Source organism: Portunus trituberculatus, chromosome 2 (assembly GCF_017591435.1).
Source record: "Portunus trituberculatus isolate SZX2019 chromosome 2, ASM1759143v1, whole genome shotgun sequence".
In the NCBI taxonomy this organism is placed as follows: Eukaryota; Metazoa; Arthropoda; class Malacostraca; order Decapoda; family Portunidae; genus Portunus; species Portunus trituberculatus.
The window spans coordinates 4834907-4856435 of record NC_059256.1 but is presented as its reverse complement, the minus strand read 5'-3'; the positions used below and the strand labels follow the sequence as shown (position 1 = coordinate 4856435).

The 21529-nt window shown below is 42.2% G+C and overlaps 4 long non-coding RNA genes across 5 annotated transcripts in view; 1 reads left to right on the top strand and 3 right to left on the bottom strand.

Annotated features, from left to right (window-relative positions):
- Positions 1-233: 233 nt before the first annotated feature.
- On the bottom strand, positions 234-5769 carry LOC123503395. Of its 2 annotated transcripts, none has more exons than XR_006674450.1 (3): positions 5708-5769; positions 1793-1922; positions 234-558 (listed from the first exon to the last, which is right to left on the bottom strand). It is a non-coding gene; the product is annotated as an uncharacterized LOC123503395 (long non-coding RNA). The 2 variants fall into 2 exon arrangements; XR_006674451.1 differs by lacking the exon at positions 234-558 and adding an exon at positions 1106-1138.
- A 17-nt stretch (positions 5770-5786) lies between these two features.
- LOC123503398 lies at positions 5787-7730 on the bottom strand. The gene is made up of 2 exons (XR_006674453.1): positions 7156-7730; positions 5787-5826 (listed from the first exon to the last, which is right to left on the bottom strand). It is a non-coding gene; the product is annotated as an uncharacterized LOC123503398 (long non-coding RNA).
- Positions 7731-9544: 1814 nt separating this feature from the next.
- Positions 9545-12387, bottom strand: LOC123503392. The gene is made up of 3 exons (XR_006674442.1): positions 12364-12387; positions 10965-11094; positions 9545-9753 (listed from the first exon to the last, which is right to left on the bottom strand). It is a non-coding gene; the product is annotated as an uncharacterized LOC123503392 (long non-coding RNA).
- A 4743-nt stretch (positions 12388-17130) lies between these two features.
- Positions 17131-21529, top strand: part of LOC123503261 — a 6156-nt gene continuing 1757 nt past the window's right edge. Inside the window, exons 1-3 of the long non-coding RNA XR_006674381.1 lie at positions 17131-17619; positions 17890-18310; positions 18728-18849. This is a non-coding gene — a long non-coding RNA (uncharacterized LOC123503261). The remainder of the gene's footprint in view (positions 17620-17889; positions 18311-18727; positions 18850-21529) is intronic.

Sequence of the window (21529 nt, the reverse complement as noted above, 5' to 3'; positions counted from 1 at the left end):
CCCCTGTTCACCTAGCAGTGAGTAGGTACGGGATGTAAATCGAGGAGTTGTGACCTTGTTGTCCCGGTGTGTGGTGTGTGCCTGGTCTCAGGCCTATCCGAAGATCGGAAATAATGAGCTCTGAGCTCGTTCCGTAGGGTAACGTCTGGCTGTCTCGTCAGAGACTGCAGCAGATCAAACACTGAAACACACACACACACACACACACACCATTCATAAGTATTAACACAACATACAGGCAAATTATTTATATATCAACTTGTACACGTCAAAACAACAACAACAACAACAATAACAATAATAATAATAATAATAGTAATAATAATAGTAATAGTAATAATAATAATAATAATAATAATAATAATAACAACAATAGTAATAATAATAATACTAATAATAGTCAGTCAGTGCTCTACGCCACTCACAGCACACGATAATGGTAAAAGTCCATGAGAACAGAGCACAGGTTGACTCTCATTGTCAGGGTCACCACCAGCAGGAGCGGCAGCAGCGGCAGGGCGTACAGGATCACTCGCGGGAGCTGCAGGATGGGCAGGGCTGCCAAAATAATGATAATAATGATGTTTTACGCCTGTTCTTGTTATCATCTTTCTTTTTTATTGTTATTTATTGTTTTGTGTGTGTTTTTAAGGTTGTAGGATTTTCAGGGCTGACAAAATAATGATAATAATGATAATAATAATTATTATCGCCGCATGCCAAGGGGTCTGCGCGACGATAAGGAAACACGTAAACCAGCACAAGTAAATTGTATGTTAGTTAAGGTTTTAATGCTAAGGACCAAAACTGAAGTTAAGACGCCACTAGAGTATAGTGAAGTAACGAATAAGGGAGAGACAGGCTTGGTGATGGCAGGGCGAAGGAAGAGAGGCGAAGATGTTTACAGTGGAAATTGGTGAGTCTTGAGGAGTATACTGTACCTCCCCTACACGATGGGTCACCAGGTTATCCTGTCTACTACCGTCCGTGGCAGCCCCGGGACACAGGAGAGGGACAGAAGGGAGCAGGGTGTTATACAAGTAACATCGTGAGTTGAGCTTGCTCCAGGCAGTTAGACACACACACACACACACACACACACGCACGTATTAGCGCTCGCAGGACCCGCAACACGTAACTGTGGTGAAGATGCTTTGTGTTGTGATTATTGTCATTGAGTGAAGGTGTGGAGTTAATTTGTGGTGTATTGTTACTGTACTGTGCATAAGTATTTAGCATGTAAAGGATCTTAGGGTGAAGTAGTGGTAAGCACGACAACACTAGCTCATTGTTTGGAGGTGTTGGAGGGGGATTAGCTACGACTCGTTGAGAGGCCTTTCCTCCCCCCCCCCAGCACTCTACTAAATAATGGTGTCAAATCGGGTACCACTGTCCACTGGATGTAATTAGTATGTAGTGCAACACAGTGTTGTCATGGCTTTGTCTTGTCATCTGCAGGTTTTGACAATACAATACAAATACATTCCAGTCAACGTGAAGGGTTTCCCTATCCTGACAACCTGATCGACAGCGCCTTAAGGTGGCGGTAATAGTAGTAGTAGTAGTAGTAGTAGTAGTAGTAGTAGTCATGGAGTCACAGTATGGCGAGACAATTTACAGTGACACAATGACCATTTTCTACATAAGAACGTGCATTTAAACCTTTCCCTATACAACACCAGCAAGACACACCAATACCCCACCATTACCACCCCTCAGGACACCCCAGGTCAGGTCAAACAAGGTCAAATAAGGTGGCATTAATGAAGAGAGCCCCAGCCGTCCGTCTCACCTTGGAAGTTTGCATCAGCTGGGCGGGACTCGAATCGTGGCCTTTTAAGGTGAAAGGTGCCATTTTGTACATGACAGAGGGCAGCTCCACCACCACCGGGACATCCACCAGCTTGGGACACCGGTACATCCTGCGTGGACCAAGAATAACAGAGATATTAGGGAAAATGTGGGAGGTTTGGCCGGGTTGTGGTGGTGGTGGTGGTGGTGTCCGCGTAGCTTTGATCTTATTCCCTTCACTACAATGACGTGTTTTTATATTCTTGCTATTTCTCGGTTTTATACTGCTTCACTAACTTATGTGGGGGATTAAAATGTTGAAGATTCTAGCCATTTATTTTGTGACCACCATAGACCCTTCCTAATGTCAATCAAACCGTTTAATGACACACAAAACTCATGGTAAAAATGCGTCCCAGTACTGATGAGTTTCATTTTGTATCGGGAAGTGAAAGGGCAAGAAAAACTGCAACTAAAACACAAACACTGTCTTTCATATCACTAAGTATTGCATATATTGAGCCATGTTTCCTGCACTAATACATTCACAGCCTCAATCTTTTCATTCGCCTCTCCACACCGTCCCAGCGCCACCACAGCTCACCACCACCATTATCACATCATTCCCTCTTCTTATCATCTCATTCTCTTCCACTTGCCTGCTCCACACACTCCACCACCACATCTTCACAGCCTCAATCCTTTCATTCGCCTCTCCACACCGTCCCAACACCACCATCATCATCTCATTCCCTGTGTTTGCATCATCTCATTCTCTTCCGCTTCCATCATTTCATTCCCTCCCACTTGCACATATACGGCCAAACACACCCAAAAAAACCGCTCCCACACACTCAAAGCATTTAAAACACTCAAAACCAACCCAAAACACACTCAAAACACCTCAAAATACCATGCAACACTTAAAACTACCAATAAACATACTAGACTAATAAAATATACACCAATACCACTCCACATACACACACATACACCCGAACACACACCACAACACCGCTTCCACATACATAAAACACTTAAAATATTGAAAACTAACCCAAAATACCTTAAAACACCTGCAACACCTCAAAATACCAACAAACATTTGAAACTCACTAGAGACACAAAACAATATAACATAACATAACATAAATAATAGGATAACAAAGGGCCACCAGGGCCCATCTAGGTTATCCTGTATCAGTCGCACAGCAACCTCGTCATCAGTACTTAAAGATACACTTACAAGTACACAATACATTATATACTAATTCTAAATATTTGGCCCATTAACAGGGCTAAGTCCTGCAGCGAAATCCTCTACAATCTGTGATCCCCATACATGGGGATCATGTCTTGTTTAACTATAGTAAATTTCTTATAAAAACTATCATGCAGCGCTATACATAATTATAAATCTAATAAATTGAAGTGCTTATCTAATCTGTTTTTAAACATTGTCAAACTAGTGCTATTTACAACCCTCTCTGGCAATGCATTCCAGAAGTGTACCACCCTATGACTAAAGAAATATTTTCTTCTATCTAACCTGCAGCCTTGCTTTCTAATCTTCCTGCCATGATTTGTAGTCCTACTTCCCTCCTCTAAGGTAAAGAAAGATCTCACATCTATGTAGTTTGTATCTGAGAACATTTGAAATAACTCTATCATATCCCCTCTTATACATCTCCTCTCAAATGAAAACATGTTTAATTCCTTTAATCTATCTCTATACTCCAGGCGCTTTAATGCTGGTATCATCCTAGTTGCTCTTCTCTGAACTGCTTCTAACATGTTGATATCCTGCCTATAGTAATTTTTTGGGATCTTTACTCCCAGCTCTAGCTAGTTTTATCTCTGCCTGCCTTTTACTTTTTTTTTATAACCTTACTCAAATCATCTCTGACCTGTCTGTACCTAATCAAATCTACATCTTCCCCACTTTTCTGCAACTCTCTGTATGCCGTCTTCTTCTCTCTGATCTGGCTACCTATCTCAAGAGTCCACCATAATGGCTTCCTGTTTCTCTGCCTTATATCTTTGTAAGGGATACACTGCATCACTATACCCTTTACTACAACCTTAAAAATATCCCACATCTCCTGTGCAGTTTTATTTCCAAAACTATCTTCCCAGTTTACCTCTCCTAATAACTGACGTAACCTACCATAATTGCCTTTCTGATAGTTTGGGACTCTAGTCTTATTCACTATATTATCCCTACTGGAATTAATGATAAATCTAATTATATGATGGTCACTGTTTGCTAAAGTCTCTCCTACCTCAACTTCCTTTAAACAATGCTCAATATTTGTTAGTACTATGTCTAAAACCTTCCTCCCCCTAGTAGGTTTATCTACCATCTGCACTAAATAGTTATCCTGAAAACTTTCCATAAACTTATTTTCACTAGCATCTCCTACCATCCTCTCCCAGTTTACTGACTTAAGATTAAAATCCCTAAGATAATTGTCTGACTAGTACACCCCTATTTATCTCATCTACCATAAGGTTGTCTACATCTGCTGACTGGTTAGGTGGTCTATAAAAAGCTCCTACTCTAATAACCTTACTTTTGTTTACTCTAACATCCAGCCATAAGGACTCTACTCTGTTATCTACCTTAATACCATTAACCTGACTGGAAATGAAGGATTTTTACATAAATAACTACTCCTCCACCTATCCTACCAATTCTCTGGTGTAAATACATAATGTATCCATCTACTTCATATTCTTTCCTATTTTCCTAAACTTTTCCTCATTTACCCATGCCTCTGTGACACATACAACATCTAAGTCCTCCTCAACTATATAACTAGATAACTCGTCCTTCTTGTTCCTAAGACTCCTGGCATTTACATAAAAACATTTAAGTCCTGCTACCTTCCTAGATGCTGTCTCCTTATTTGGAATCCTAATCTTATTCTCTCCTATTTGCACCTGGAAATCTTTCCTAATCTTTTCACTATCTCTGTTTATCCTATCTAATTTATGTCTAGCATCTTTCTTCTGGAATGCATTTGCTACCTCACCCCTACACTCCATCCCAACTCCCCTCCAGACATCCACTCAGACATCCACACCCTTCCTACTCAGATGCACACCATCCCTAGCATATAAATCCCTTCGCCCATAGAACCTATCCCATACATCCACAAAGCTAACACCCACATCCTTACAAATATACACCAATACCACTCCACATACACACACATACACCTGAACACACACCACAACAGCACTTCCACATAGAGAAAACACTTAAAATACTCAAAACTAACCCAAAATACCTTAAAACACCATGCAACACCTCAAAATACCAACAAACACTTGAAACTCACTAGAGACACAAAATATACACCAATACCAGCCCTCACACCCCAAAACACACCCAGACCACTTAAATGACTTGAAACTAACCAAAACACACTCAAAACACCATAAAACACCTCAAAATACCAATAAACATACTTGCAACTCACTAAAAACACCAAATCTACACCAATACACACCACACACACCCAAACCACTCAAAAATATTCCCAAACGCACTCAAAACACCACGCAACACTTCAAATTATTTCACAACACACAAAACTCACTAAAAACACACAGAAATATACCAAAATCATCCACACACACCCAAGTAACTTAAAACACTCCAAACTAACCCAAAACCTCATACCTCTTAAAATATGCCTCCAAACACACCCAAATACTCAAACACACTCCACACCACACTCAAGATACGTGAAATATACCCAAAACGTCTAACACACACTGAAAACACACAAAATGCACCCAAAACACACTTATAACACCCAAAACAACGCGCTACACCACCAAACACACTTCAAACTCCTCAAATATACCTCAAAACATCAAAATGCATAATAAAGAAGGGCAGACTTACCTAAACATTGCGGCTTGGCTCCTCCTCCTCTTTCACTTCTATTTCTCCTTTCTTCTTCGTTTTTCTCCTTTCTTTCTTCTTTTTCCTTCCTTTTACTGCTTCCATCTACACGCCTGAGCCTAGAAACACATCAAAACACTTAGAAAACACGAGATATTAAGCAAAATATTGAGGAAGTGGAGGGAGAGTCAAGTATTGTGGCTAGCCTGTTCCTCCTCCTTTATTTCTCCTTCCTTCTTCCTTCTACTACTACTATCTACTCACCAGAGCCTAGAAACACACGCAAACACGTAGAAATCACTAGATATTAGGCAAAATATTGACGAACTGCGGGTTTGGAAAAGAGGCGGCAGCCCCGGGTTATGGTGAGTCTCCACCTGGGCTGTGGTCATCATAGAAAACGAAAGCGGGGTAGACTCGGCTAAATTACGTAAATCATTTCATTTTAAAAATGACTTTTCGAAAAAACGAAGCCACGGCCGAATGCTTGTTATTTTATGACGTGATAAATAGGAAAACTAAGTTTAAAAATATCAAAACAACTCCAGCTTAACTAGTTTTCAAAAAGTGTCTAAATTAAGTATGATAAATATAAAATAACATTCAAACTCATAAATCTGCTAAAACGCCCTGCAAAGTCAAGCCATTTTCACTTGGCGAGTGTTTTACCACATTTGAGGGAGTGTGAGGTATCTTTCAAGGCATTCCACAGCGAGTTACACCGAGAACCACAAACGTCACCAAATAAAATAAAGAAAAATAAGACGTTTTTTCAACACCACCAAACACCATTTCAAAGTCCACATATTTCACTCAATAGATTGATTTCACGCCTAAAAGAGGACAGCCGATCTTTTGATACCACAAAGGCCCACTTATACCCTCAAATAAGAAACCTTAAAATTCGAGAGGAAAAATTTTGACCGTTGAAAAGCCTTTAACACACGCCATAAAACACCACTAAACGCCACATATTTACCCAACACAGGCGCGCAACACAACGAAACATTTATACAAACCATAAAAACACACCATGGAAGCGTAATATTACCCTCACGAAATATTAGGAAAAAGTATTGGACCGAGCAGGCATCCCTGGGGGGAGGGTGGCGGGGAACCAGAGGGGTAGGTAACATCCGGGGACCTGGAGGAGGAAACAGCGGCGGCGCGGGGTCCATATGTTGCCTTTAAAATCTTACCACAACAAAATGAAGCTATGTCGGGAGGAAATGACCATGGGAGATGAAATAGTAGACTGGTGGGTGCACTCTGGCACATGTTTGGCTTACTGTGAGTGAAGGACGCAAATAACAACGGCGAATATACACAACTTGCCTCTATGACCGCTTGCTTACCTAATCACCTTTACAAATCTGTGTACAGTTCGAGGTATTTTCACTCCCGTAGGTAAATGAATGTCAAAGATAAGCGAATGGCCTTAAACACACCTTGAGTAAGTGAAGGAGGGGTGTGGTGAAGGCTGCAGGTCATGGTGGCTTGCCTTGCACTGCTGGTTCACTCTTGTCTTGCCGCTTGTGCTGCTAAAAACTGCCTGGGAATATGTTAACACTTCACTTCATTGTGTGTGTGTTTAGCTTGGTTCTGTGTGTGTTTGAGTGTGTTTTGAGTATCTATGGCTGTGCGTGAATGCGTCTGGGTGTGTAGATAGACTGAGCAGTAAACACCAAAACACCACCGCCAGCACCACCACCACTGTATGTGCGTGAAGGCTGTGCTGTCTGTACGGTACACAACTGTCAATGATAACTCCCATTACTACAGCTATTATTAATAGGACATAATGGTTATTCTCGCTTCAGGTATCGAGTTAATGGTTACTGTGACATCTTAATCCTCTCTTTCTCTTCGTGATCGTGTCCTGTGCTGGTGATCTTGGTGAAGGGGGAAGTATTGAAGGTGATAGCGAGTGTTTGCATCTCCCGCGGGCCAAACAAGGAAAATGGTTTAGACCTAAGCTGTCTTAATGGTACACTATCATATTCTCTCTCTCTCTCTCTCTCTCTCTCTCTCTCTCTCTCTCTCTCTCTCTCTCTCTCTCTCTCTCTCACCGTCCTAATAAAATAATGAACCAGATTTCCTTATCATCACCACCACCACCACAACTATGTCGTGGTCAATGTTATGTTAGCACGGAGAGGGCACGGAGTAGCAGTGTCGTTTGTTCAGGAACTCTCTCACACTGTCTTCTCAAGGGAGTTAACGAAAACACGGCTTGGGTTTTCCTTATATTAACCATACAGTTATTTACACTACACAAGGATAGTCTCGTACACACACACACACAGTCCACAGCTCCCTGGCAAGCGCCCTGGGGAGCACAACGGCCAGGTCGTGTTCGCCAGACTGCAACTAACGTAGCTCGTCTTGTCCATCTTTCGTCACCCAAAACTCACTCACACCGGTGACCGACTCATACATTTAAGAACACTTACAAATGCATTGGTTACAGTAGTTAAAGTATTATTTCATTATAAATGAAAGAAATAAAATGTATGATACTACTAAATGTATGTGTATGCTGTAATAATTACATATATATAATCCAGCAAGCAGAGGTTCCCACACTGAGCCTGTGGGAACGTATACTGACTTAGCATAAGAAGTGCTTGCACATGAACATGGAAGGATGTGCCTCTCGCTAAGATCAGCCTCGCTTCTCACGGCTGTGTGTACAAACGAGAGAGAGAGAGAGAGAGAGAGAGAGAGAGAGAGAGAGAGAGAGAGAGAGAGAGAGAGAGAGAGAGAGAGAGAGAGAAAGTTGGCAGAAAATTGACATTTGGGATAGATCAAATGATTGTAGTCGTAAAGAGGCAAAAATGTGAACTGCCTGATGACTAAGATCCTCGTATACGTTGTGACAATCGGTTTAACAACTGTGAGAGGAGGAACCATTTCTACAGTATTGAGAGCTGGGTCAAAAACTGCAAACTTGTTACCATTACCCTCGCTGACAGTTAAGAAGGTACACCCCCCCTCCTGCAGGAGGAGAGCGGGACACAAGTGGGAGGAGGGGATTCGGGATGTAGGGACGATCGGGAACCGACTCGTACCCTGCATGAACCCTCTCTGGCAACTTAGCACCACTGAAGGTGAGAATGAGTGAAGCTGTGCTCCTTCTGGTACCGTGAACCACTTTAGTAATTTTGCGAGCTTCAATGACATCCTGGTCAGCCATGCAATCTTGACTTCCGTTAAGTGTCTGAACAAGTAAATCACCACTGCCAAGTTTCTTTACATTAACGACATTTCCAATGTTACACTCAATGACTTTCTTTAGCATAAAAAAATTAACAGTAGACAGGCGGGTGTTCGTCTTGGAGTGGAGAGTCACATATGTCGCTTTAGCGGGGTCAATACACAGTCTGGCAGTCGGGGATCGTCTATCAGTGTCCTTCCTCCCCCTTAAGGAGGGAGGGTAGGAAGTCCCGACAGGCATGGGGGGGTACACCCCCTCCTGCAGGAGAAGAGCTGGACACAAGTGGGAGGAGGAGAGGGAGGAGTTTCCTAGAGTCAGATTGTCCTGCCAAACCACTCTAGGGGGCCCCGACGGTGTTACTTCACCCAAAAAAGCACGCTCACTGAGGCGGATCCTCCGTAGGTGCGAGAGGAAAGACAATCTGACTTGTACACGTCAAAACAACAACAATAACAATAACAATAACAATAATAATAATAATAATAATAATAATAATAATAGTAATAATAATAATAATGAAAATAATATTAATTATTATTATAATAATGATTAGTCAACAGTTTCCTTATATTTTCCTTTACTCAAACTATTTAACACACAAAAAGGTGCAATATGATACAAGAGAGAGAGAGAGAGAGAGAGAGAGAAAGAGTGCGTGGGGATGGGGGCAGCCAGACAGTGCTCTACGCCTCTCACAGCACACGATAATGGTAAAAGTCCATGAGAACAGAGCACAGGTTGACTCTCATTGTCAGGGTCACCACCAGCAGGAGCGGCAGCAGCGGCAGGGCGTACAGGATCACTCGCGGGGGCTGCAGGATGGGCAGGGCTGCCAAAACAATGATAATAATGATAATAATGATGTTTTACGCCTGTTCTTGTTATCATCTTTCTTTTTTATTGTTATTTATTGTTTTGTGTGTGTTTTTAAGGTTGTAGGATTTTCAGGGCTGACAAAATAATGATAATAATAATTATTATCGCCGCATGCCAAGGGGTCTGTCTGCGCGACGATAAGGAAACACGTAAACCAGCACAAGTAAATTGTATGTTAGTTAAGGTTTTAATGCTAAGGACCAAAACTGAAGTTAAGACGCCACTAGAGTATAGTGAAGTAACGAATAAGGGAGAGACAGGCTTGGTGATGGCAGGGCGAAGGAAGAGAGGCGAAGATGTTTACAGTGGAAATTGGTGAGTCTTGAGGAGTATACTGTACCTCCCCTACACGATGGGTCACCAGGTTATCCTGTCTACTACCGTCCGTGGCAGCCCCGGGACACAGGAGAGGGACAGAAGGGAGCAGGGTGTTATACAAGTAACATCGTGAGTTGAGCTTGTTCCACACACACACACACACACACGCACGCCGTATTAGCGCTCGCAGGACCCGCAACACGTAACTGTGGTGAAGATGCTTTGTGTTGTGATTATTGTCATTGAGTGAAGGTGTGGAGTTAATTTGTGGTGTATTGTTACTGTACTGTGCATAAGTATTTAGCATGTAAAGGATCTTAGGGTGAAGTAGTGGTAAGCACGACAACACTACCTCATTGTTTGGAGGTGTTGGAGGGGGATTAGCTACGACTCGTTGAGAGGCCTTTCCTCCCCCAGCACTCTACTAAATAATGGTGTCAAATCGGGTACCACTGTCCACTGGATGTAATTAGTATGTAGTGCAACACAGTGTTGTCATGGCTTTGTCTTGTCATCTGCAGGTTTTGACAATACAATACAAATACATTCCAGTCAACGTGAAGGGTTTCCCTATCCTGACAACCTGGTCGACAGCGCCTTAAGGTGGCGGTAATAGTAGAAGTAGTAGTAGTAGTAGTAGTCATGGAGTCACAGTATGGCGAGATAATTTACAATGACACAATGACCATTTTCTACATAAGAACGTGCATTTAAACCTTTCCCTATACAACACCAGCAAGACACACCAATACCCCACCATTACCACCCCTCAGGACACCCCAGGTCAGGTCAAACAAGGTCAAATAAGGTGGCATTAATGAAGAGAGCCCCAGCCGTCCGTCTCACCTTGGAAGTTTGCATCAGCTGGGCGGGACTCGAATCGTGGCCTTTTAAGGTGAAAGGTGCCATTTTGTACATGACAGAGGGCAGCTCCACCACCACCGGGACATCCACCAGCTTGGGACACCGGTACATCCTGCGTGGACCAAGAATAACAGAGATATTAGGGAAAATGTTGGAGGTTTGGCCGGGTTGTGGTGGTGGTAGTGGTGGTGGTGGTTGTGGTGTCCGCGTGGCTCCGTGTGGCTGCTTTGATCTTATTCCCTTCACTACAATGACGTGTTTTTATATTCTTGCTATTTCTCGGTTTTATACTGCTTCATATATACACATATGATAGTGTACCATTGCGACAGCTTTGGCATATTCCGTTGTCCTTGTTTGGGCCGCGGGAGCTGCAAACACTCGCTACCACCTTCAACACTTCCCCCTTGTATCTACACACACAAATTAATGGCGATGTTTTTTGTAGTATTAGTGATTCAATTTTAAGGAGTATTTAGGTTACATATGTATACATTTAATTGTAGACTGGGATTGTAACTCTACGCGGGCTATTTGAATGGGTTAAATGCGGCGCTCTGAGTAATATCACTAATAAACACCCAAAAGGCCCAAACACACACAAAACTCACTAAAAACACCCAAAATCAACACCAACACACCCAAAACACCATGCAACACCTCAAAATCCCACAAACACACACAAAACTTACTAAACACAACAAATATACTCCAAAATCGTCCCCAACACACACACCCAAACCACCTACACCTAAACACTATGCAACACCTCAAAATGCCGTAAACCACACTCAAAACTCACTGGTAACACCCAGTACACACCAAACCCACTCCTACACACACCCAACACACCCCAAATCACTTACAACACCCAAAACACACTCAAAACATCCTGCAACACCTCAAAATGCCCCAAAACACACCCAAAACTTACAAGACACACCCAACATACACCAAATCACCCTCACACACCCAAAAGACCCGTAACACACACCCACACATCTTAAAACACTCAAAACACATCCAAAACACCATGTAACACCTCAAAATGCCGGAAAATACACCCAAAACGCACTAAATACACCCAGTACACACCAAAATCACTTAAAACACTCAAAACTGCCCCAAAACACACTCAAAACACCATGCAACACCTCAAAATGCCCCAAAACACACTCAAAACATGCCAGTACTCAAATACACCTCCACACCACACTCAAGGCACGTCAAATACACCTAAGAGGCTTAAAACACACGAAATACACCCATAACACACTTATAATACCCCCAAACACCCTGCAACATACTTAAAACGCCCCAAATGTGTCCCAAATCAACAAAATGCATTATAAAGAACGTTAGCATTAAAAGGGACACTTACCTAAATATTACACCTTGGCTCCTCCTCCTATTCCGCCTCTATTTCTCGTTTCTTCTTCGTCCTCCTCCTTTGTTTTTCCTTCTGTTGCTTCCGTCTTGACGTCTGAGCCTAGAAACACATCAAAACACAAGATATTACACAAAATATTGAGGAGAAGGAGGGTGACTTAAGTATTGTGACTTGGCTTCTCCTCCTCTTCCTTCTCTCTCTCTCCTTTCTTCCTCCTTATCCTCCTTTATTTCTCCTTTCTACTTCCTTCTGCTACTACTATCTACACACCTGAACCCAGAAACACACGAAAACACGCAGGAATCACCAGATATTAGGCAAAATATTGACGAACTGCGGGTTTGGAAAAGAGGCGGCAGCCCGGGGCTATGGTGAGTCACCACCTGGGCTGTGGTCATCACAGAGAACGGGAGCGGGGGTCACTCGGCTAAATTACGTAAATCATTTCATTTTAAAAATGACTTTTCGAAAAAACGAAGCCACGGCCGAATGCTTGTTATTTTATGACGTGATAAATAGTAAAACTAAGTTTAAAAATATCAAAACAACTCCAGCTTAACTAGTTTTCAAAAAATGTCTAAATTAAGTATGCTAAATATAAAACAACATTCAAACTCATAAATCTGCTAAAACGCCCTGCAAAGTCAAGCCATTTTCACTTGGCGAGTGTTTTACCACATTTGAGGGAGTGTGAGGTATCTTTCAAGGCATTCCACAGCGAGTTACACCGAGAACCACAAACGTCACCAAATAAAATAAAGAAAAATAAGACGTTTTTCAACACCACCAAACACCATTTCAAAGTCCACATATTTCACTCAATAGATTGATTTCACGCCTAAAAGAGGACAGCCGATCCTTTGACACCACAAAGGCCCACTTATACCTTCAAATAAGAAACCTCAAAATTCGAGAGGGAAATTTTGACCGTTGAAAAGCCTTTAACACACGCCATAAAACACCACTAAACGCCACATATTTACCCAACACAGGCGCGCAACACACTTCAAACACAACGAAACATTTATACAAACCATAAAAACACACCATGGAAGCGTAATATTACCCTCACGAAATATTAGAAAAAGTATTGGACCGAGCAGGCTGCCAGGGGAGGGTGGCGGGGACCAGAGGGTAGGTAACATCCGGGGACCTGGAGGCGGGAACAGCGGCGGCGCGGGGTCCATATGTTGCCTTTAAAATCTCACCACAACAAAATGAAGCCATATAGGGAAGTTTTGACATTGGGAGATAAAATAGTAGACTGGTGGGTGCACTCTGGCACATGTTTGGCTTACTGTGAGTGAAGGACGCAAATAACAACGGCGAATATACACAACTTGCCTCTATGACCGCTTGTTTACCTAATCACCTTTACAAATCTGGGTACAGTTCAAGGTATTTTCACTCACGTAGGTAAATGGACTACAAAGATAAGCGAATGGCCTTAAACACACCTTGAGTAAGTGAAGGAGGGGTGTGGTGAAGGCTGCAGGTCATGGTGGCTTCCTTGCACTGCTGGTTCACTCTTGTCTTGCCGCTTGTGCTGCTAAAAACTGCCTGGGAATAAGGTAACACTTCACTTCAGTGTGTGTGTGTGTGTGTGTGTGTGTGTGTATTTAGCTTGGTTCTGTGTGTGTTTGAGTGTGTTCACGAGTGTTTTTGGGTTTATATGAGTGTGTTTTGAGTATTTAAGTCTATGTGTGTGTGTGTGTGTGTTATCGTGAATGCGTCTGGGTGTGTAGATAGACTGAGCAGTAAACACCAAAACACCACCACCAGCGCCACCACCACTGTATGTGTGTGAAGGCTGTGTTGTCTGTACGGTACACAACTGTCAATGATATCTCCCCATTACTATAGCTATTATTTCCAGTGTGTTTGGGGCATTATAAGTGTGTTTAGCGTGCATAGTGTGTGTTTTGAGTGTGTTTGGGGAGTTATAAGTGTGTCTAGGGTCCATTCTGTGTGTTTAGGGTGCATATTGTGTGTTTTGAGTGTTTTTCGTCGTTATTAGTGTGTTTAGCGTGCATATTGGGGGTTTCGAGTGTGTTTAGGGTATTATAAGTGTGTTTAGCGTGTATAGTGTGTGTTTTGAGTGTGTTAGATGGTATTAGGTATATTGTACGTTTTTCAAGTGTGTTGTGGGGTGTGTTTGGATGTTTGGGTGTGTTTTGATGTGATACATGGATGTTTTGAGTGTGTTTTGGGATAATTTTGAGTGTTCTAAGTGGTTTGTGTGTGAGTGAAGGGTCTCTCTCTCTCTCTCTCTCTCTCTCTCTCTCTCTCTCTCTCTCTCTCTCAACTAGAACGGTTTTCAATTAAGGCAATTTCTCCTTACAATAAATCAGAAATCTTGCCAATTTATCACGAGAACCACAAAAAACACCCTTAAAACCCTTAAAAGCACCTTAAAACACCCTTAAAAGCACCCTTAAAAACACCATTGAAAATACCTTAAAAACACGAGTACCTTTAACTACACCCTTTGATAAGCAGTGATGGAAAGAGAGCAAACTTAAATACGTGCTAACTGATGTGTGAGAGGTCTTTTGAGTGTGTTTGGGTGTTTGGGTGTGTTTGGGTGTATACTGGGTGTTTCTAGTGAGTTTTGAGTGCGTTTCGGGACATTTTGAGGTGTTGTGTGGTGTTTTGAGTGTGTTTTGGATAATCTGACATGTTTTGAGTGTGTTATGGTGTGTTTGCGTATTTGGGTGTGTTTTGAGTGTGTTTGGGGGCATTTTGAGGTGTTGCGTGGTGTTTTGAGTGTGTTTTTGGGGTAATTTGACGTGTTTTGAGTGTGTTATGGTGTGTTTGTGTATTTGGGTGTGTTTTGAGTGTGTTTGGCGGCATTTTGAGGTGTTGCAAGCTGTTTTAAGTGTGTTTTGGGGTAATTTGAGTGTTTGGGTGTGTTTAGAGTGTGTCTGGGGACATTTTGAGGTGTTGCAGGGTGTTTTGAGTGTGTTTTGAATGATATTGAGTCTTTTGAGTGTATTTGAGTGCATTTGAGTGTGTCTGAGTGTGTTTGAGTGTGTTTTGGTGTTAATAGGGTGTTTCTAAGGAGTTTGTGTATTTTAGGGCATTATGAGGAGGTGGTGGTGGTGGTGGTGGTGGTGGTGGTGGTGATGGTGGTGGTGGTGATGGTGGCGGTGGCGGTGGTGGTGGTGGTGATAAGAAAATCTGGTTCATTATTTTATTAGGACGGAAAAAATTGTGTGACAAGATGAGAGAGAGAGAGAGAGAGAGAGAGAGAGAGAGAGAGAGAGAGAGAGAGAGAGAGAGAGAGAGAGAGAGAGAGAGAAATTTTACAGCCTGATGCTACCACTACAACAATTAAAACAACAACAACTACTACTACTACTACTACTACTACTACTACTACTACTACCACCACCACCACCACCACAACAACAACAACAACTGCAACTTCTTAGTAAAAATTAGGTCTGGGTTACAGTGAGATAAGGAGGAGGAGGAGGAGGAGGAGGAGGAGGAGGAGGAGGAGGAGGAGGAGGAGGAGGAGGAGGAGGAGAAGAAGGAGGAGGAGGAAGCGATAAGAAAGAAGAGTTAGATAAGAGAGAGAGAGAGAGAGAGAGAGAGAGAGAGAGAGAGAGAGAGAGAGAGAGAGAGAGAGAGCTTCAGTATCTATCTTGCAAGGTGTGAGAGAGGAGGAAATCTCTCTCTCTCTGTCTTCTCTCGCTTTGTCTATCTCACTTTCTTTAAATTTGGAAGGTAAGTCTCTCTCTCTCTCTCTCTCTCTCTCTCTCTCTCTCTCTCTCTCTCTCTAAGTTACACATATTTTCTGTTTAATCAATACTTTACTACTACTACTACTACTACTACTACTACTACTACTACTACCACCACCACCACCACCACTACGACTACAACACTACCACTATCACTAACACCACCACCACCACCACTATTACTACTACTACTACTACTACTACTACTACTACTACTACTACTACTACTACTACTACTACTACTACTACTACTACTACTACTACTACTACTACTAAATCATGTAAGGCAATCTGTCACTCTGGACCAGCGCTGTTACGACCCGCTGTTACTTTGAAATATTTGAATGCCCGCTAGAGAGAGAGAGAGAGAGAGAGAGAGAGAGAGAGAGAGAGAGAGAGAGAGAGATTTAAGACACACATATTTAACTTTCTATTGCTTTTGAAGTGAACGAATGTATAAGAGAGAGAGAGAGAGAGAGAGAGAGAGAGAGAGAGAGAGAGAGAGAGAGAGAGAGAGAGAGAGAGAGAGAGAGAGATCCTATTATTATTACTACTACTACTACTACTACTACTACTACTACTACTACTATTAATACGTACTACTGTGTGTGTGTGTGTGTGTGTGTGTGTGTGTGTGTGTGTGTAATAAGGTTAAATTTATAACGAAGATAAGAGAACAACGAAAAGGAGGAGGAGGAGGAGGAGGAGGAGGAAAGGCAGGGCGGTTACATCACAGACACAGACACACACACACACACACACACACACACACACACACACACACACACACACACACTGATAACAGAGATATAATGGTAACAGTCTGAATTCCCCGACCTCTCCTTGTTGCGTTCCTTAGATAGTAGTAGTAGTAGTAGTAGTAGTAGTAGTAGTAGTAGTAGTAGTAGTAGTAGTAATAGTAACAATAATAACAATAATAATAATAATAATAATAATAATAATAATAATAATAATAATAATAATAATTTTCCTTCCCTTTCAGATTGACGAAGAAAAATAAATAAACAAATAAAAAGGAAAGAGAGAGAGGGAGGGAAAAATGCCGGACCGGATCACGCCCCCTCTCCCCACACACTCAAAGGCGCCCCCCCTGCCCCCCACGTCCCCCTACAAAGGCGCCCCCTCCTTAAAAATCCCCAAAGTGTTGAAATCCTTCCAGAAAAAAGAAAAAAACACAAAAAATGACAAAAAATCAAAATACCACCACCATCACCACCTCAACCACCACCACCACCACAACTACAAACATTTGCACCAGTACCACCACCACCACCACCACCGCGACACTGCTACTACTACTGCTGCTACGACTGCTGCCACTGGTGTTAGGAAGGTGGTGCGGCCCTCAGCTGGTGTTAAAGGTGGTGTTAAGGAGAAGTGTGGTAGCAGTGGTGGTGGTAGCAGTGGTGGTGGTAGCAGTGGTGGTGGTAGCAGTGGTGGTGGTAGCAGTGGTGGTGTGTTTCTGCATTCTAGTAAGGTAAGTACTACTACTACTACTACTACTACTACTACTACTACTATTTCTACTACTACTACTACTACTACTACTACTACTACTACTACTACTATACTACTTCTATTACTACTACTATTACTACTACTACTACTACTACTACTACTACTACTACTACTACTACTACTGACTTACTACTACTCCTCCTCCTCCTCCTCCTCCTCCTCCTCCTCCTATCCACTATTATTACTATCACCATTATTTTATTTATCTATTTAATTATTTATTTTCCAGATGACCACCACCACCACCACCTCCGCCACCACCACCACCACCACCACTTCGCTCTACCCAGCCTTACCTGACCCAACCAGCTCTCTTATAGCGCCCCTGTCCCTGGCCCTCCCTATACCCACCCACGCCCACGCCCACGCCCACGCCCACACCCACACCCACGCCCAGGCACTCCATCCCTCCCCCTCCTCTCCCTCTCTCTTCTCTGTCTATGCAAGGAGAGAGTGAATTAGTTGACCTCCTCACCTGTCCAGTCTGTATGGAGGAATATGGAGGAGGAGGAGGAGGAGGAGGAGGAGGAGGAGGAGGAGGAGGAGGAGGAGGAGGACAGCCACTCTTCCTCCTCTGTCATCATAGCGTGTGCAGAAATTGTCTTCCTAAATTAATCAAGACACATTTGACAAGAGGAGGCAGAGAACAGGTGAGAGAGAGAGAGAGAGAGAGAGAGAGAGAGAGAGAGAGAGAGAGAGAGAGAGAGAGAGAGAGAGAGAGAGAGAGCAGGGGGAGTTATCACGTGATTCTTGTGTGTTATGTAAGACAGTGTGTGTGTGTGTGTGTGTGTGTGTGTGTGTGTGTGTGTGTGTGTGTGTTATCTGTCCTACTTAAGTGCATCTTAAACTGCGCACACACACACACACACACACACACACACACACACACACACACACACACACACACACACTACAACTACTACTACTACTATTACTACTACTACTACTACCACCACACCCCCACCACCATTACTACCACTATTACTACTATATACACAACAAACTAGTACATACCACCACCACCACCACTACTACTACTACTACTACTACTACTACTACTACTACAGGCAGAGGTGGTGTGCCCGGAATGTAGAGTGGTGACGCTGGTTCCCCCTGGCGGCCTGACCCAGAACTTCTACCTCGTCAGTTTGATAGAAGCGAAGAAGAGGCGCCCAAAGGAAGCCAGCAGGTGAGAGAGAGAGAGAGAGAGAGAGAGAGAGAGAGAGAGAGAGAGAGAGAGAGAGAGAGTTTTCAAGTGTTTTTACGTTCAAATTGTATGTTTTGAAGCTTTTTAGAGAGAGAGAGAGAGAGAGAGAGAGAGAGAGAGAGAGAGAGAGAGAGAGAGAGATATTCATAAACGCATGCTCTCTCTCTCTCTCTCTCTCTCTCTCTCTCTCTCTCTCTCTCTCTCTCCTGGACAGTTTTCCAAGGCCACAGAGATGACTGGCGGGGTTTTCAAGAGTGTTTCTCCAGTTAATAATGTAAAAATCTTGCTAATCTGTCACTCGAATCTTGAAAAATTGATTAAGAACTTGACCCACTCCATCTTCACTCCTGTCCAAGGCCACAGAAATGATTAGCAAGGTTTTCAAGTACACTTCCTTGCTAGTGACATAAAAAGTTGTTAATCTGTGACTACAACCCTAAAAACACCCTTAAAAACCCTCACAACTTCAACTAGAGCCTTTGGAGTGTGGAAATGTTGTTAATCTATCACTAGAACCTTAAAAACACCCTTAAAAACCCTTACAACTTCAACTAGAGCATTTTAAGTGTAGAAATGTTGCTAATCTGTCACTAGAACCTTAAAAACACCCTTAAAAACCCGCGTCACTTCAACTAGAGCCTTTGGAGTGTGGAAATGTTGTTATCTGTGACTAGAACCTTAAAAATACCCTTAAAAATCCTTACAACTTCAACTAGAGCATTTTAAGTGTAGAAATGTTGCTAATCTGTCACTAGAACCTTAAAAACACCCTTAAAAACCCGCGTCACTTCAACTACAGCCTTTGGAGTGTGGAAATGTTGTTAATCTGTCACTAGAACCTTAAAAGGCCCTCAGAACTTCAACTAGAGCCTTTTAAGTGTACAAATGTTGTTAATCTGTGACTAGAACCTTAAAAACACCCTTAAAACCCTCAGAACTTCAACTACAGCCTTTGGAGTGTGGAAATGTTGTTAATCTGTCACTAGAACCTTAAAAACACCCTTAAAAACCCGCGTCACTTCAACTAGAGCCTTTTGAAAGTGGAAATGTTTTAATCTGTGACTAGAACCTTAAAAACACCCTTAAAAACCCGCGTCACTTCAACTAGAGCCTTTTGAGAGTGGAAATGTTTTAATCTGTGACTAGAACCTTAAAAATACTCTTAAAACCCGCGTCACTTCAACTAGAGCCTTTGGAGTGTGGAAATGTTGTTATCTGTGACTAGAACCTTAAAAATACCCTTAAAAATCCTTACAACTTCAACTAGAGCCTTTGGAGTGTGGAAATGTTTTAATCTGTGACTAGAACCTTAAAAACACCCTTAAAAACCCGCGTCACTTCAACTAGAGCCTTTGGAGTGTGGAAATGTTATTAATCTATCAATAGAACCTTAAAAAATACCCTTAAAAACCTGCGTCACTTCAACTAGAGCCTTTTGAAAGTGGAAATGTTTTAATCTGTGACTAGAACCTTAAAAACACCCTTAAAAACCAGCGTCACTTCAACTAGAGCCTTTGGAGTGTGGAAATGTTATTAATCTGTGACTAGAACCTTAAAAACACCCTTAAAAACCCGCGTCACTTCAACTAGAGCCTTTGGAGTGTGGAAATGTTATTAATCTATCACTAGAACCCTTAAAAACACCCTTAAAAATCCGCGTCACTTCAACTAGAGCCTTTGGAGTGTGGAAATGTTATTAATCTATCACTAGAACCTTAAAAATACCCTTAAAAACCTGCGTCACTTCAACTAGAGCCTTAAAATCCTTGTCAGCTACACTGCAGGCTTATCAATGCCCAGACACCTTCATAAACTGTACTGGCCTTGTTCATCTCTCTCTCTCTCTCTCTCTCTCTCTCTCTCTCTCTCTCAATCTGTCACCTAATCCATGAAAACTCCTTAAAAATCGTGTCCCTTCAACTACTACTACTACTACTACTACTACTACTATTACTACTATCTTTCATCATAAACATTCTTGTGTTATCAATGTCCTTGGCGCAAAATAAATGCTTCTGTTAAACTTGATAAACTGTTGCCTTTATCTGTCTCTCTCTCTCTCTCTCTCCCTCTCTCTCTCTCTCTCTCAGTAAATCAAACCCTTTATTGATTTATATTTAATTGTTATTCTTAGTAAATAAATAAATAAATAAATAAATAAATTGATAAATAGACAGAAAAGATATATAATGGTGTTCAGTGTATGGGGACTGGCAATCGAGTAGGTAAATTAATAGATAATGTCACTGTTTTGCCCCTTTTGAGTGTGTGTGTGTGTGTGTGTGTGTGTGTGTGTGTGTGTGTGTGTGTGTGTGTGTGTGTGTGTGTGTGTGTGTATACTTACATGTACTTACACAAGGTGTGTGTTGATGCTGTTTGTTGATATGTAGCATTTAGTTATATACATTAGGTTAGGTTAGGTTAGGTTAGGTTAGGTTAGGTTAGGTTAGGTAAGGTTAGGTTAGGTTAGGTTAGGTTAGGTTAGGTTAGGTTAGGTTAGGTTAGGTTAGGTTAGGTTAGGTTAGGTTAGGTTAGGTTAGGTTAGGTTAGGTTAGGTTAGGTTAGGTTAGGTTAGGTTAGGTTAGGTTAGGTTAGGTTAGGTTAGGTTAGGTGAGGTTAGGTAAGGTTAGGTTAGGTAAGGTTAGGTTTGGTTAGGTGAGGT